This window comes from Hydra viridissima, unplaced genomic scaffold (genome assembly GCF_058129835.1).
Source record: "Hydra viridissima isolate aposymbiotic clone 2 unplaced genomic scaffold, HvirCarnegie_v1 scaffold_9, whole genome shotgun sequence".
NCBI classification, from domain to species: domain Eukaryota; kingdom Metazoa; phylum Cnidaria; class Hydrozoa; order Anthoathecata; family Hydridae; genus Hydra; species Hydra viridissima.
The window spans coordinates 12,851,441-12,862,967 of NW_028324308.1; positions in this window are offsets into that span (position 1 = coordinate 12,851,441).

Genomic DNA, 11,527 nt, shown 5'->3' on the forward strand with positions numbered 1-11,527 from the left:
TTTTTTTTTTTTTTTTTTTTTTGCTATGAATCTGAATTGAACTTGATAAACTTATCTTCTTTTTTTTATTATTTATTTAAAGATTATTTATAAGTTGAATATCAATTGCTATTACAAGTAAAACTGTATCTCACAAATGCTGAACATCTATGAACGTTAGCGTTCAGAGATTCAAAAAATTCAAGACGACAACGAAATTTCAGTCTTCTACGAGTTTTCTATAGCTGCACAAGTTATAATACATTACCGGTGCAATGCGCCGGGTTCTCCAGCTATTAGATATAAGCTACTATATTAAACAAAAGTGCGTTTGTAGCTAAGTGGTCATGTTTTTGGGAAACCAAACTGTAATAATCTCGCTTTTTCGCAACAAACACATCGATAAATCACAATTATCTCTCCAAACAAAAACCTGCTTTACAATTTTTCTGGTTTATTTATACCGTACACTTTTCCAAAAATACTGATAAAAGACTGCTAACACATATAAGCACTTTGAACATGGAGTCCGGGGTGGTCCAAACCTGGTCTAAACCTTCCCTGAGAGAAATTAGACTTGCATGCAAAATTTGGTGAGGATTGGATCAAAACTGTAGATTTGTATAGCGCACATACACACATAATTTCATCTTTATATATAAGATTATCATGAATACTATTTATAAGTAGGATAGGAAGAACACGCTTCTAGTTTGTTTTTCGTACTGCAATATATTTTATTCAAACTATTGCCCATCGTCAGCTACAATTTTCTCCATCTTTCAGACAGCCTATGCATTCCACGTTGAAAAAATTTATCGTCTCCTGAGGCAACACAAGAATCAATTCCATTTTTGAGTACTTCGTAAAAAGTAAAATATTGCTCAGCCAGGCTACGAGCTATCGACCGGAAAAAGTGGTAATTGGAAGAAGTAATATCTGGTGAATAGGCTGAGTGGGGGATGACATCCCATTGAAGCATCTCCAAATTGTCTTTGATGACATTTTTCAACATACGGCGTAGTCGTGAAATATCAATTAGGCATATTGTTGGTAATGTCTCCTAGTGATGGTTTCGTTAGGTTGGAGTGCATCATAGAAGTTCACCACAAACTGATCCCTCCAAATGTCCAGCATTAGCTTTTTACCATAAACATTCGGTTTTTACGTTGAAGTTAATGCATGGCCAGACTTATCCCACCATTTTCTATGGAATTATGGAATACCCTAAAATGTCGAAATTAATAATCAAGTGTGGAAATATTAGTGATATGGTGCGGTAAATTCGGCTTTCTTAGGGAAATTAAAACTATCTCGTTAAACGTTAACTTAAAACCGTAAATTTAAAAAATATTGATTTTTCTGCCTCATAAAAAGTAACTGTCCGTTACGATGAATATATTAGCCTTCACTGGCATATTAGGAGCGTTAGCGCATCACACAAAACTTTACTAAACTGTGTTTTGCAATAAAATAAGAATATTCCATTGAAAAAGGAAACCTCATTGAAAAAAATATGCTTCTTTTTAAGTAATATTCTACATCAATTCGTGGCTGAAATCTAGATTTTTGTTTAAATGAGTTTTTAAATTTTTATCATTCATAAAATGTTCCTTTACTTAACTATAAAGTTGAAAACTTTACTTACTTAACTATAAAGTTGGAAAATGTAAAACTGGAATGTAAAGTTCAAAGACACAAATTTCAAAATTTATTTATCGATATAAAAACTGAAGTGGCAATTGTTTTTAGATTTGTCATCAGGGTTTCTTACTAGTCACTACAAGTAAAGATTTTCTTGGCATTAACCTCCAAGAGAGTGGCACATCTTTCGTGTCACCACCTTCAGCATTTGGAACATTTTCCCCAATTATCCTTTAAACTAGGATCACACAAGATCAGCATAAGTGTATTGACCCAATACGCAAAGCTGTTTATCAATCGTATCTTCAGCACCAGGGTCAGCCACAGATGTATCTTGATCTTTGATCAATTGGCTTTTTATTTTTTACGTGGTTGTTCTTTTTTACAAATTAAATTTAAAGTTTCCTCTTGTTGAGATTTATACGGTGATCGAAAATATAAAGTTTCCTCTTGTTGAGATTTATATGGTGATCGAAAATATAAAGTTTCCTCTTGTTGAGATTTATATGGTGATCGAAAATATAAAGTTTCCTCTTGTTGAGATTTATATGGTGATCGAAAATATAAAGTTTCCTCTTGTTGAGATTTATACGGTGATCGAAAATATAAAGTTTCCTCTTGTTGAGATTTATATGGTGATCGAAAATATAAAGTTTCCTCTTGTTGAGATTTATATGGTAATCGAAAATATAAAGTTTCCTCTTGTTGAGATTTATATGGTGATCGAAAATATAAAGTTTCCTCTTGTTGAGATTTATATGGTGATCAAGTTTCTGCATGATATATCCTTTTTTGTTTACCTGCTTTTCTTTTTATATTCTTAATCTCAAGTTCAGTTAATGATCCAAATGTTACACCAGGTTTCACCGAAGATTTCAAATAATTTTTGTAAATGAATTAGACTTAACTAATAATGATTAATAAATATAGATAAACTTAGCATAACCTAAATTATAAAAAATATGGTTTAACCTAGTAACATCTTTTTTGGGAAACTTTTATTAAAAAAACAGCGAAAAATTAAAACTCATGGAGTTTTTTTGACTGGTATGAATGGGTGATCTTTAGCCTCAACTGCAGCAAGATCTTTTTCAGTAAATATATTTCTATGAAAAGGGTTGTTACGCTTTTTTGGACCTTGACAATTTTAAAAGAGTGCAGGATAGCCTGGATGGTAACTGAGCTAAGTACCAACCTCTTGATATAAAAACATTTAAATCTTTTAAAGAACGATAGGAAGTGGTTGCGTTTATGAATGGAACGGGGTGTGACTAATTAATGAACGTGGCGAGCCTTTTTAATAACATAAAGATTTCTTGTATAATTAGAATGTTTACAATGTATAAAATGATGGAGGAATAACATGTATGTCATCGACATTATGTTTTCTAATTCATCAGAAAAACGGCAAGCTTTTGTTTTATTAAAACAAATGGAACATTGCAATCAAGTTGATTAAGCAACACTCACAGACAGTTGATTATGTTTTTTTAAAAAACTCTTCAACCATTCTTTTCCAGCTGACTTAGTTGCGTTATTAATTTGCAAAATTAATTTGTGAGCGTTTTCGCTTTACTCAAAAAATTGGAAAATCATGTACTTTAAAACCTTTAGAGAGCAAACCAAACAACCTGTAACATTGTCATAACAATCTGTGATATTGACATATGTCACTTCTACTAGCTCTAGTAGAAAAGACATATGTCAATATCAAAATGCCTTTAATGCAAGTTTACAACTTCTTCCCTTGGAGCCCTTTTATAGTGCAAAGTCCATTCTAGTCTGTTTAATCATAATCGCAAGAGTATATAGCCTGGAAACAAAGGCCTCGCACTGCTGTCGAACTTAATTCAATTATGCATCAGTTTCATAGCACAAATTATAGCGTTGGTACAACTACACGTCGATTACGACAAAATAATCTGTATGGTGGCCATCCAGTTAAAAAACCTCTTATATCTGCGAGAAATTTAAGAACAAGATTAAAATTTGCGAGAGATCATCTCAGTTGGACACTTAATGATTGGTCAAAAGTCCTTTTCTCCGATGAATCAAAGTTTATGTTATTTAGTAGTGACGGAATTAGATATGTTAAACGTCCAATAGGAGACAGATTCAATTCAAAATATCAGTTACCAACTGTTAAACATGGAGGGAGAAATGTTATGGTTTAGGGGTGTTTTAGTCGTGAAAACCTGGGTCCCATTCATCTCATAGAAGGTATTATGGACCAGAGAGTTTATTTAGACATAATGAAGGACATTATGCTGCCCCATGCAAAGGAAAAAATGAATCGCAATTTGATCTTTCAACGAGATAATGACCCAAACCATTGTGCCAGATCTGTTAAGGAATATTTTTAATAAAAAAAAAGTCAACGTTCTTGAATGGCCTTCACAGAGCCCAGATTTCAATCCCATTAGGCATCTTTGGGAGTACATTGACAGGCAATTAGTTGGTAGAAAACCAACCAACAAAGACAATTTATTTGTTTTGATTAAAGAATGTTGAATATTCCTCAGGATGTTCTCACTAATTTAGTTGATTCGATGCCTCGTCGCTGTGATGCTGTTTTAAAAGCAAATGGATATGCCACCAAATACTAACTTTTTTTATTAAAACTATTTTATTAAAAATTTGTAAATTTTGAAAGTTTTAGTAAATATTTCAGCTTTATAGAAATAATAATCCAAATTCAGCTGTTTCTAAACTTTTGCACGGAAGTCTTTTTAAAAAAAAACAATAAAAATTAACTGATCGGTGAGTTTTAAAAATTTTGTGAAATGGATTTTGAATTGTTATAATATAGAGCACATTCGGTAAAAATTTCAGGTTATTTGAGAAAGTTTGTGAAAAGTTATACGTTAAAAACTGAAAAAAAGCAGGTGTTTCTAAACTTTTGCACGCTACTGTACATAATTTTTCCGATATATCGATAAAGATTATTCAAGATTTAAAAACCTGTTTAAATAAATAAAATGTTTTATTTAAAATTACTTTACTATAAATATTTATATATTTTTTGCTAATATAAGTATATATATATATACACACACACACACACACACACACACACACACACACACACACACACACACACACACACACACACACACACACACACACACATACACACACACACACACACACACACATACACATACACACACACACACACAAACACACACACACACACACACACATACACACACACACACATACACACACACATACACACACACACACACACACACACACACACACACACACACACACACAAACACACACACACACACACACACATACACACACACACACACACACACACACAAACACACACACACACTTAACAATAAAATTAACCCACCAATTTATTTTAATTGCCATCAATATTATCATATATTTTGACAAACATGTTAAAAATAGAAAACATTTGGTCTTCTATAACTCAAGGTTAGGAAAAGATTCTATAACTCAAGGTTAGGAAAAGATCAAGGTTTAGATCAGGCAAAACCTTAACTAATCTGTAAATAAAACCTGTCCCCAATCATAGATCTCCCAGTTCATATGTCTACTTTTAACAGCCAGCCTGTTTCTTTGGTGGTCTACAGACAATCTGGGACCAGTAGCTGAGGTCGTAAATTTAAAGCATGAAGTCTTCTTCTTATGGTATCTAGACTAACAAGTTCCATGAACCTCAGCAAATTGTATTTGGAGTTGTATTTGTGCAGTAGTGAACCATTCTCTCAGTGTTCGAAGCATTAAAAATTGGTCCTCCACGAAATTGGTAGCTTGTGGTCTGCCTTGGCCAAGCCTCATTGGTCTCTACAAACCTTTGTAGAACCCTAATGACTGTTGTGTAAGACACTCCATATATATATATATATATATATATATATATATATATATATATATATATATATATATATATATATATATATATATATATATATATATATACAAAATATATAATGTATTGTTAGAGTATAATAATACAAATACTCTTGTTCGTTTGAGAGTGCTCGATACTATTGAATAATAGAGCAATATTTATTTATTTGTATAAAATGAATAAAAACACCTTTTTATGGAACTCTGAGTTTCATGCCTTTCGGCAATCATCAGCCATAGTGTATATCGTTACTTAAAAACAATGATATATTATATATACTTGATGTCTAACTTGCGGGATTTTAGTGGACAAAAAGTGAAGCCGCTTTTTTTGTTTACAAATTGAATCCGCCATTTGTAATAAGGGCAAAAACTATATCCGCCATTTGTAATAAGGGCAAAAACTATATCCGACGTGCGAAATAAAAGTTAAAAATGCACGTTTTTGCCCGAATTAGAAATGGCTCCCACGGCTTCACATTTCGGATCGAAGTTAGACATCTAGTATATACAGCTGCGGACAAAACTACGTGAACGATTGCAAATAGTTTTTTTTAATGAAATTTTCAATGTCTTAAAATAAGTTTATAGTTTAATACTATATATGGTTGGATAGAGCGTTTTTTGCTCTATAAGACTGTGTAAAGTGTATTCTCTAATAATTTGTTTAAAATTAAACATATCTAAATGTTCAAAAAGCATGAAATATTTTGCGCGACAAAACCACGTGAACGATTTATAAAAGCGTCATTTTTGATGCAAATTATATTATATTCACATCGAAATCAGTGCTTTTAAAAATCGTTCATGTGGTTTTGGTATTCTAAGAACTTACAATCATTTAAATTTCTCAAGATTATTCTGTTTAACATCAAAAAATTAAAAAAATTAAACTATAATGGTTCGTCAAAGTGATTCAAAAATTGAAAGCTTGGTTTTGCGTTTGCGCAAAGAAGAAAAATGGTCCATTGGGCAAATTGCAGCTCATGTGAAGATGTCAAAAGGTGGAATACATAAAATTATACACCGAGAAAAGAGCAAAGAGATCGTTAAGAAAGGTGGTCGTCCACGTATTACGGATAAGCGGTAATATTCCTTTAATTTTATTTTTTTTAATATTTAATCTTAATAATATTAATGTTAATGTTAATTTTAATGTTTAACATTTTATTTTTTAGTACTGATCGAAAAATTGTGCGAAAATCTCTTGAGAATCCACATTTGACAGCCCCTGAAATTCGTCTGCAAACAGGCATGGAAAAGGTAAGCACACGAACGATTCAAAGGCGTTTAAACGAAGGAGGTCTTTATGGGCGCAGACCTGCAAAGAAACCATTCCTTAAGCCCAGGAACGTCAAAGATCGCCTACAGTTCGCTAAAGATCACTTAAACTGGACGGTTGAAAATTGGAAAACAGTTTTGTGGTCGGATGAAAGTAAATTTAACATGGTTTGCAGCGACGGTCGAGGTTATGTTAGGCGTCCAGTAGGTAAAAGATTTGCAAAAGAGTATACAATAGGAACTGTAAAATTTGGGGGTGGCAATATAATGGTTTGGGGGTGTTTCTCCTGGGCTGGAATTGGTCCGTTGTACCGTGTAAACGGTATAATGGACCAACTACAGTACAGGGAAATATTATCTAATCAAATGTTGCCACACGCTTTAGAAAAAATGCCTCACAATTGGGTTTATCAACATGATAATGACCCTAAACATACAGCTTTGACTGTAAAAAATTGGCTCATAAATAATAGCATAACGGTTTTGAAGTGGCCTGCCCAATCTCCCGACTTAAATCCAATCGAAAATTTATGGATTGAAGTTGAGCGACGCTTGGGAGGTCGCAAATTTCAAAAACCGGATGAACTTTTTCGAGCCGTACAGTATGAATGGAAGGCATTACCAAAACAGTTACTAGAAACTCTTGTAGAATCTATGCCAAGACGCTGCAAGGCCGTTATCGATTCTAAAGGCTATGCAACTAAATATTAATGCTTGTTTTTTTTTAGAATCTATTATTTGTTGATGTTAGTAAAATTATTCTTTTACGTTTGTATAATCGTTCACGTGGTTTTGTCGCGCAAAATATTTCATGCTTTTTGAACATTTAGATATGTTTAATTTTAAACAAATTATTAGAGAATACACTTTACACAGTCTTATAGAGCAAAAAACGCTCTATCCAACCATATATAGTATTAAACCATAAACTTATTTTAAGACATTGAAAATTTCATTAAAAAAAACTACTTGCAATCGTTCACGTAGTTTTGTCCGCAGCTGTATAATATATCATTGCTTAAAAACCGTTTAAAAATTACAAATTAAAATCACGGTAGAACGAGTTCTGACGTTACTAAACCGAAACTAAACAAAAAGACGTCAAAGGTTTTAGTCCCTGGTGTCGAATAAGGATAGCAAAAATTTCTTTGCATGATGGCACTTTGATATTATTTCATATCTTTTGTTAAGTAAGTTTTCTCCTTTGTATGATAATATATGAAATTTTTCTCGGAGACAAAGATTACAAACTTTTGCTGCTTGATTGTAGGGTTTGCATTGTGCTACAATCTTCCATGTAATCACCGGTTTCAGATTTTTAGATTTTAGCATCCATATTTCTTTGGAAAGTTCGGTGTCATTTTTATATTTAAGTGCGTTGAAAGATTTAAGATGGTTGGCATATCTAAGTTTAAATGTAGTTTCATTTATACCGAAATAAACTTTGTCTTTGAATTGAGGATCCCCAGAATTTACAGTGGCTTGGTATACGACATTGCTAGAAAGGCATTGGTTATTTAACGGACAATTTTTTTTGTCTATGCAGTTGCATTCTTTTGTTGTTTTATATTTATTGCTTTGAAGAATTTTGTTATTATGTGCATTTATTAAAGAATTGATATTAGGCATGCAACTATAACTAACTTTAATATAGTTTCGATTAAAAATTTTATGAAGCCTTTTTGTTTAGTTTCGGTTTAGTAACGTCAGAACTCGTTCTACCGTGATTTTAATTTGTAATTTTTAAACGGTTTTTAAGTAACGATATACACTATGGCTGATGATTGCCGAAAGGCATGAAACTCAGAGTTCCATAAAAGGTGTTTTTATTCATTTTATCTTAATATAATTAGCACAGAAACGTTTAATGTTTAAGGTTTAACGTCGTTTCGTCATTAGTTTCTAGGCTTTGAAAAACGTCACTTTTTAATGGCTTCTTTAAAGTGAAGTTTAAAGAAGCCATTAAAAAGTGACGTTACCGTTAAAGTTTGTTTGTAATTTAATTTAATTAATAATTTGTAATTAAAGCTGAAGATGCTAGTATCAATAATCTAGCGAAAATTTCTTAGATTAAATAAAAAATTAGTATTGAGAGAATTCGTATTTATTGAAGTTCAAATAATAAATTTATTCAAGTCTCATACAAGATGTCGTCATTTAAAAAATATATATATATGTATATATATATATGTATGTATATATATATGTATGTATGTATGTATGTATGTATGTATGTATGTATGTATGTATGTATGTATGTATGTATGTATGTATGTATGTATGTATGTATGTATGTATGTATGTATGTATGTATGTATGTATGTATGTATGTATGTATGTATGTATGTATGTATGTATGTATGTATGTATGTATGTATGTATGTATGTATGTATGTATGTATGTATGTATGTATGTATGTATGTATGTATGTATGTATGTATGTATGTATGTATGTATGTATGTATGTATGTATGTATGTATGTATGTATGTATGTATGTATGTATGTATGTATGTATGTATGTATGTATGTATGTATGTATGTATGTATGTATGTATGTATGTATGTATGTATGTATGTATGTATAACTAGTTATTTAATATTTAACATTGTTAAGGAAAAAGGTATTCCATTTAAAACAACAATATTAATAAAAGTTTTATTTCTTTTAAGACCCGCCTTAAAAAATCATCAGGGTCCCTTAAGGGCAACCTCTTAAGGGACCCTTATGAAAAAATCTGCGCCAAATTTCAGGGTCCAATAAGGGCTAGCCCTAAAGCGGCCAAAAAAAAAAAACCGCGCTTTACTACTCATCCTGTATGAGTAGTAAAGCATGGTTGTTTTTTTAAACTAGTAATATTCAATAGTTTAACATAGTTTATACAATATACAATAATATTTATATAAATTATCATTACATGATATCTTTATTTATAAATGTTATTTCTAAGTCTTTTGCTTTTTTTGTCGAGGGTTTTCGTTTTCACTCTCGTCATCATTTCCTTCATAGTCATCATCTTTACTCTCTTCCTCAATCAAAACTTCAAGTGTTTTCTTTCTCTTACAGCGCTGCAGACGACCACCAGAGCGATCCTGGCGTTATTAAAAAATCGTGGTACTTTCAATTCTATTTTTTTAGACGTGTGCCAGGGAAAATATGAACAGTTGAAACTATAAACATTTAAATAAATACTTATAAAATAAAAATAAAAAATATGTAAATAAATAGTTATTTAAATCTATAATTATATAACCAATTACTAGAGTTATACCTAAATATATGGATTCACATGTATTAGAGATTCACATGTATTAGAGATTGTATTGTTTGATATAATCGCATTGACAATATAAATTATATCTGTATATAAAAAGATATTAATAGTTTTACTTTATTTTATTGTTAATTCAAACACCACGAGTCAAACTGTTGACTCACAATCAAACAGATTCATATTTGTACAATTGTTCACAGTAGATGTAGATTACACTGATTTTCTTACGCTGATTTTCCAGGCTATCAAAAAACATCAGCTTCCCATGTGTTCTAGGCCTGTTCATCTTTTGTTGTAAGTCATACGCCAGCAATTGTTAAGCACCCAGGAAATTGTTCATAGACAGTCAACCCTCCTTCACTCTTCATGAATGCTAACCAAAAAAGATCAGTTAACAACTTAAATATATTACACCATCATTCACACTATGTTCCCTTGTCAAGAGCAACACATCATGGCTCTACTTATATAATCAGAAATTGATAAAAACTTACAATATTATTTGGGTGCTTTTCAATCTCAGAATATTGCTGCAGAGAAGTAAAGATAGGAAATTATATATGACAGACACTCTAATCAACAAGATCAAAAGCAACACATGCCTCCAATCTTCCCTGTCATTGCACAAGATTGGTCAACTTATATTCAGTTCACGAAGAATGGACATATTCATCATGTTATATATACATAATTTACTGATTTATGCCTGTTTACATCTAAATAAGAAGAGTATTTTACATTGATCTCATAAAGCTAAGAAAATATAGAGTAATAATGTAAAAGATACTTTACTTTTATAAAGTAACATTTGTTGTCTGAAATACAGAGTGATAATGTAAAAGATATTTTACTATTATAAAGTAACACTGTTGTATTCTTTATCTTTGACTTGTTAGCAAATTTACATTTTTTTAAAAATATAATACTCTTAAAAATTTATTATCAGTTTTTTATAACAAATGAAAAATATTTTTTTTTTAGATTAAAAGCAGTTTTAAAGCGTTTTAATTTTCAGTAAGGTAGTTTAAAATATCATTTGCTACGTCCTGCAATAGAGTATTGGAAAAAGTGCGTTCTTCAAAATGTTTAGGTAGAAGATTATCCGACAGGAGACCAAAAAATGTTGAGTAATAATTCTCAGGGTCACCCTAAAACTTTTCAAAGACACTCTTTAGCTTATGCCACAACTCAAATGCATTATTAGGGGAAAATTAAAATCTAAAAACTTTACAAAAATTAGGGGAAATTTTAAATTTTCGCTATGCAATTTTTTTGTTGAGTTTACTGCGCATCAACGGAAGAATGAGAACGAGTAATTTCGTTCTCATTCTTCCGTTGATGCGCAGGGTATTTTGACACGGAAATTAACAGACTCCGGATCGATAAACAATTTTCCTCATCTCCCTGACAACGAGTTATATGTTATATTACATAAGGTTTTTCTGAGTAAATTATTT